The following is a 6,922-nucleotide window of genomic DNA, read 5'->3' as shown; positions in this document are numbered from 1 at the left end:
CATTATATGAACAGGCCGGATAAACAATAGCATGTTGATGTTAGCATTGAATTTTCAAGCAATGCTGTTCAAGTTATAGCCTCACAGACCTGCTAGTATGGCTGAAGTTTAGTTTTTCAGTTTTCATTCAAAGATGTCTGAGAGGTTTGTCCAAATATAAGAACGGGCAAATTAGATCTACTTAAACACAAGTGAAAACGTGTAGTCTTAGTCAGAATGACTCAGTGGTTAATGCTTTAGCTCTGTGAAGAGTTTTCTTGGTGCTCAGGTTTCTAGAAAACCATCCAAAGACATTCAGGTCAAGTACAGCAGAAAGAAGAGCCGTGATGGATGACGCCCAGACTGGAGTGTTTCCTTCTGGCACAGTGCTTGGTGGGATCGGCTCCAGCCCCCCGTGACCTCACAACAACAGGTGATGAGAATGAACGACTCGAGGCTCAGAGTGCCGCAGGACTCGCTGTCAGTCAGGTTCACCAGCGTTTTCTTGAACTCAACATAAACGTGGCCCCTGCAGCTATCTGGAGTTCATTGTTGGAGAGAGCACAGCACTCGTATACAATATCTGCAGAAGAGGTGCAAAAATTAATTTCTGCTCCTTTGCGGCTCTCTAGTGGGAGCTCTGCTCACTTTCTCATCGCCTGCCGTTTTAATTCATGGTGAGTGGGGGTTTTAATGTCTTTTACATCATTACTTCGGCTCACCGCTCTCATCAGTGTCATTTCCATCACAAGGTGGCTGTTTGCAGCCAAAAACCTCTCATGAACTCAACCAATGTGGGTTTAAGTGTCACAATCCTATTAATTTCTTCCTGTTTTCCCCTCCATTCATTAACTCTTCCGTCATTTCAGATCCTGCCCGGCAGTAACCTCGGCTTTTCCCGGCATTCCCAGTCATCTGATTCCCCACACCTGCCTAATCACCTGCTCTTTATTCCCTCATTAGCTCCTGCAGTATTTATACTGACCCAGTTTCTCTCATTCCCTGCCACGCTGTCCACTGTGCTGCATGTGCCAAAGCTTCCCAGCATTTCTTTCTGCCCAATTATCTGCCCCATTTTTGATTTGTTGCCAAAAATGTGACTTTTGACTCAGTGCACCTTTGCCTTTTACCCCTTTGCTTGTTTACCTGCAGGCTGTCTGAAGAGATAAACTGTTCATCTGTGACTCTTAGTTGTGCCTTTTAGTCCAACCAGTTTACTGAACCATGACACAGCTTTTAAGCTACTCGTGCTGAATTGACATTGCTAATGCCCATGTCAACAAAAAAATCACTGAAGTCCATGAAATGAAGAAATACAAAACAGTCTGCATGTCATGTTTTTGACTCAACTCCAAGAGGTTCACATTGAAGAAATCCAAAAGCCATCCAAGTCTTTCAAACCTCCCCAGCAGCTTTTTTTGAATGTTCAAGCTTTTCCACACTGCAGTGTCTGGTTGTATTTATATTTGTACCCACTGATAGGGTTTTAAAATTGCATTAGTAAAGAAAGATCTAATCAGCTGAATTCAGCAACCAGGAGAAATTTCAGGCATTTTGTTGTCGGTATAAAAAATAGGTCCTGTTAACGTTGTTCACTTGGATGAAGGCTGAGGTGGACCTGCAACCACCGTTATGTTTAGTATTGGTGGGGCGTGATTTAAAAAAATCTCATTAATCAGAGGCTTTGTAATTAATCACATTTTTATCAAATAGCAGTATTTGACACAATAAGCAAACTTTTTTCAATTCAAGTAAATTTTGGCTGACAACTGAATCAATAAATAGACACATACATGACCTTAAACAGCAAAAATGTTTATTTTTCATCTATATTTATCTGTGCATTTTTTTATCTGTTGACTACACAGATTAGTGCCAACTCTAAGTGCAGCATTATATTCAACATTACAACTTGTTGCTCAAGTCACCCGCAAGCTCATTTGCATTAAGTTAAAATTCAGCAATTTCCCTGAGGTTTCCACCAAAGGGATCAATAAAGTTTTTTGTTCTATTCTGTTCTTCTTCTATTCAGTTCTATTCTATTCTAGACTTGACTTCAACTTTAGGCAAATTTTGGCAAAGTCGACCCTGTGGACTCGTAGCATTAGGCCTTGATAAGAAAAAAAGCAAAAAAACACTACGGCCAACAAGCCAAGCAATGCAGTCTTGTCTTCCATCACTGTTCACCAAACTTTCTTGTGCGCTGACGTCACTCAGTGTATCCTGTGCATCTTCTTTGCGGCTGGCAAACAAATTTTAGGTGCATTACCGCCACCAACCAGCTGGAGTGTGTGCTTCAGTGTTACCGATGTGCCAGAAAGTAGGGAACAGAGAAAGGTGCGATTAAATGCGTTAAAGTCCCAGCTCTAGTATTTAGTTAAAAGTGCCATAATTGGATTTGAGTTTCTTGGGATCTTGTTGATGATTGACTGGAAAATGGAGTTTGAGATGGACATATTGGTGCTGCAACAGTAAGGCTAGAACTTTGCTGGACCATTTTGTTCCAACCCTCATCCACTGTCATGAGCTGTAGGTAGAGACTGAAAGAATGATATTGTGGTTACAAGCCGCTGAAATTAGTTTCCTCCGTAGGTTTTTGAGATGAGGCGAAGAGCTGGTCACTGCTCCTCAAAAGGAACCAGCTAAGATGGTGCAGGCGTTTGATTGGGATGCCTCTTGGGGGCCTTTCTTTTGAGGTTTTTATGAGCACACCCAACTAGCAGATCTGGGAGTAAACCCAGAATTCACTGGAGAGGTTACACATCTCATCTGGCCTGGGAACACATTAGGAGAACGAGTACCGGCACAACTCTGCTTTTGGTAAAGGCCTCGGGGATGGAACCCTCGACCTCCTGTCAGATACTGTGATTCCAGGAGCTGATCAGAGGCCTAATGCTGTACGTCTTTGTGGGGGAAGAGGCCTTTGACCTCTACAGGAACCCAGTGCAGCCATTTTCAGGCTCCAACATGATGTTGGCAGGATGGGGTCAACCGACACCACAAGGGAAGCCATTAGGGTGAAAGAGAGAGCTTCAAGTCCTACTTCTGCCAAGGAGGTGAGGATGTGTCGACCTCTACACCACCAAAAGGCTTATTTAGGAGCACCTATAGAATACTTTAAAAAAAAAAAAAAGATGTTTCCTCTTCAGAAGCACAACTGGTACTATTTTCAATTTATTTCAATATGGAGGCCGAATCTCAAACAGGTCATCTGCTGTTGTTTAGGGGTACTTTGGATTTGTGAAGTGATGTTGAGCAAGAACAAACCGTATTCAAAGAATGCATGGAGCTAGAGTCTGTACCGCAAAGTAACACAACTAACTTGTCCGATCACTCAAGGCGCTAATGCTATCCCACTGTGTCGCACAATGCAAATATTGCTTATATTTTGCTTCTAGAGGGTGAATCAGGACCAGTCTCATTTCGATTAGTTGGAAGATTTGTGCATTGGCAGGAATGTAACACAACATGGAAGGCAGTGCTCTTTTTAAACGTGCTATCAAAATGTTTTGCCCAAGATCAATAATCATCACTGATAATCTGTCTTTTATCACAATAATCATGACCATCATGTAAGATCAATCCAATGAGCTGACAGATGCTAAAATGTTCCGCAGAGCTGCAGATATTAATGATTATTCGAGCATTCCTTTGCACATTGCATGCTGGTTTTTTGATCCATTGTTCACTGAAGAGCATTAATAATGCAGCTTTAATATGAAAATCAAATACAGTCACAAGACTTTGAAGCTCCAACAGAAAGAGAGCTGTCTGGTAGGCACGTGTTGCCGAGAGAAGTCCGGCGTGTGGAGACCTACGCTTCAAGAAGTATTTTTGTTATGACTCACAGCTCTTGTATATAGCAATCAAGCTAAATTTATCATTTTGCAGGGTCACTAACTTCCAAGCTGATGTTTTTTCCTACACTACCTCAACACTGAATTTGAAAGCTTTGGCAGGACAGGACAGTAATTTTCCAGTTCTTTCAGAATAATTTCCAAACTCATTCTTCTATAGTCCACTTATGGGCCCAGACTGTCTCTTTAAAGGAAAACAAGAAGAAGAGCGGCGGCGGCGGCAGCGGCGGCACACTAAAGGGTCACATTGCAGCGGGGAAAACAAAACAACTTCCCTCTTATTTCAACTGAGTAAATATTACTGCATGGTAGACGGACACAGTTTACACAAGCCGGGCTTCGATAACAAGCTGTGAGAATGGCAGGGCATTCATCCTCCCATTCAGGACTGTCACAAAAGCTGGCGCGCCTCCTCCACGACTATGATTAAAGGGCACGTGTTCGCCGCAGGTATGTAACAACCACTTCAGGCTGAACTTAGCTCCCCTCATGCTTCCAGGAATGTATGGGAGCTGCTCGGAGATGGGAGAAAACTACCAGTGTGCGGAGAAGCTACTCCTTTATTTCTGCCCCTCCTCCGGGCTCGTCGCTCGACCGCATGCAGTAGGTAGACCGTCGGGCTGCACTTTCACCACTCGCTCAGCCTGAGAATGCACGGGGCCCTGGTTGGGAGGACCCTGGGAATGAGTGGGAAAACAGAGGAGGGAGAGAGAGAGATGGGCGTCGTTGTGCTTTCTAAGAACCGAACGTGCTGAGAAATGTAACTGAGAGCTTTTGATGACGCCTGTAATAACTAAGTACAGGCTGCTTTTAAAGATGTTCACCATAAAACATTCCCTTTTTTAATGTGACTGAAAGCTCAGTTTCTGAAGTGGAAATTTACACTGGTTCTGTTTGGAGTGGGATTTTAATGAGGAGGCTTTTCCCAGCTCTGGTAGTTTTGTGTGATCTTTAAACAATGCATGTGTTTGTATTGGACTGACCTTGCATCAGTGACTTTTAACTAACTGCTACACTGACAAGCAACTTGACAACTGTTTTACACTACCTGGGCCCAAATCATGTACAAAATGTAAACAGTTTTCCATTCAGTTTTTATCCAGTACCGGTATACACCATCTAACTACCTAACATAGAATGGTAAAGGCCTTTTTATATTATGTGACAGGAAGAAACCCAACAAACGTGAAGATTCCTTTTGGCAACAGTGGGAAGGTGAAAACAGGCACAGGTTTCACAGAACCAGGCTCAGGGAGGGCGGACATCTTTCCCGACTGATTAGGGTGAGGGTTAAGAATACACATTTAAAGGAAAGCAGATAAAATTCAGACAGACGATTCACAATAAGCACAGAGGAGGTTGGAGAAGTCAGTACCAACAGATCAGAAAGCTCCAGAGCGACAGATGCTGGCAGAGAAGACAAAACACAAACTACAGGAAAGAGGAAGTTAGTGACATGGTGGTATATAAATGTATGGACAAAGAGGAGTGGTGCATCTCCAAGCAGTGTAGCTCTATAACAGCATGTCTAAGGGATGGTTTGGGATCACCTGAGACAGCCCTAAACTTTGTCAAAAAAGTTAGGTTTTAAGCCTAATCTTAAAAGTAGAGCTAAATTAGCCCAGACAAGAAGTAACAAATGTATAATGAAGTTTTTCAGCATCCCTATGAGACAGGATGCTCCTAATTTTGATAATATTGTTGAGGTACTGTAGGTAAAAGAAGGCCGTCCTAGAGACTTTGCTGTTACGAAGATGCAGTTGAACATCATTTTATGTTGGCTAAAGTGTCAATTTCCAATATTTTTCACTGCTATTGTCAGCCTTGTTTAAAGTCACTGGTTTCAAGCGTTTAAAGGGTTTCATCATCATCATCATCATCATCATCATCATCATCATCATCATCATCATCACTGCCGCTCGACACGAGCATGGCGGTCCATATGAGTTTTGTTTAGGCATCTACCCAGGAAGCTGTTCCGGTTTGAGGGCTTCAGCAGCCTTTCGTCTGACTTGTCTCTCTTCCTCAACCTTCCTCTTGTTTCTTTCAAAGGACCTCACACCATCACGAACCATTCTCCTCCACACTAGTCTGCCTCGTGGCCCAGTTACCAATCTGAAGGTCTTTTTGAGGGCATCCTTAAATCTCTGGTTAGGAGCACCAACGCTTCTGGTGCCTGAGGATAGCTGGCTAAAGAGAAGCTGTTCAGGAAGACGAAGTGCGTCCATTCTAACCATGCGTCCATACCATCGTAGTCTGTTCTAATGGTACATCGCTTTGATGCTTATCACAGAGCACCAGTGAAGAACCTCAGCGCTGGTGGCAAGCTCAAGTGTTTAAAGGGTTTCGTGTGCTTTACATGACATCACATGTGAAGGTTCGTCCAAAAACATCAACAATGCTACTTTTTGTTCTTGGGTATTTGCTTGATGCTGAATTGACTCCCCTTTTTGTCTCCTTTCTTTCCAAATTTGGACTGGTGCACGATGCATAGGTGGTCCCACGACGAGATAAAAACCAACTAAATGTGCATAACTGCAGACACTTAAAGACTGCAGGCTATTCATGATGTTGCACTTATTTATAAACAGCAACAGAATTCATGGCCTGAAGACTGGGAGAAAAACATTTTTCGAGAGAGGTTGCATACTTTCTCACCCCTACACATCTGGCCAATCACTTCAGTCTGAAGTGAGCACAGCTATCAGTGTTGGAAAAATTGTCAGACGCAGCATCTGTCATTCCAACACCAAAAATATGAGGGTTAGCGGGTCGACACAGGGTGTAAATGCAAACACGCAAACCGGGTCCTGTTGGGGTTTGACCTCTGACCTGTCTTGGTGTTGACTTGCAAAAAGAGCCTCTGGCTGGATTCAGATGTGTATATGTTGGCAAGAAAGATGTACTATATTGTGTTGCAAACGGTGCTGAATGACCCACTGAACTGAAGTTATTTTGTGCAGAACTCACTTAATTCAGTTTTGTTTACATGACCGGGCCAACAGAACAAGACCCTCGGGTTTAACAGCAACTCTTCACATGCTTACTCTCGATAATATGTAGATGAGTGCAGCAAGATGACGCCA

Source organism: Stegastes partitus, unplaced genomic scaffold (assembly GCF_000690725.1).
Source record: "Stegastes partitus isolate 25-593 unplaced genomic scaffold, Stegastes_partitus-1.0.2 Scaffold247, whole genome shotgun sequence".
Lineage (NCBI taxonomy): Eukaryota > Metazoa > Chordata > Actinopteri > Pomacentridae > Stegastes > Stegastes partitus.
The sequence above is the reverse complement of the archived record's forward strand: the minus strand, read 5'-3'. Positions refer to the sequence as shown.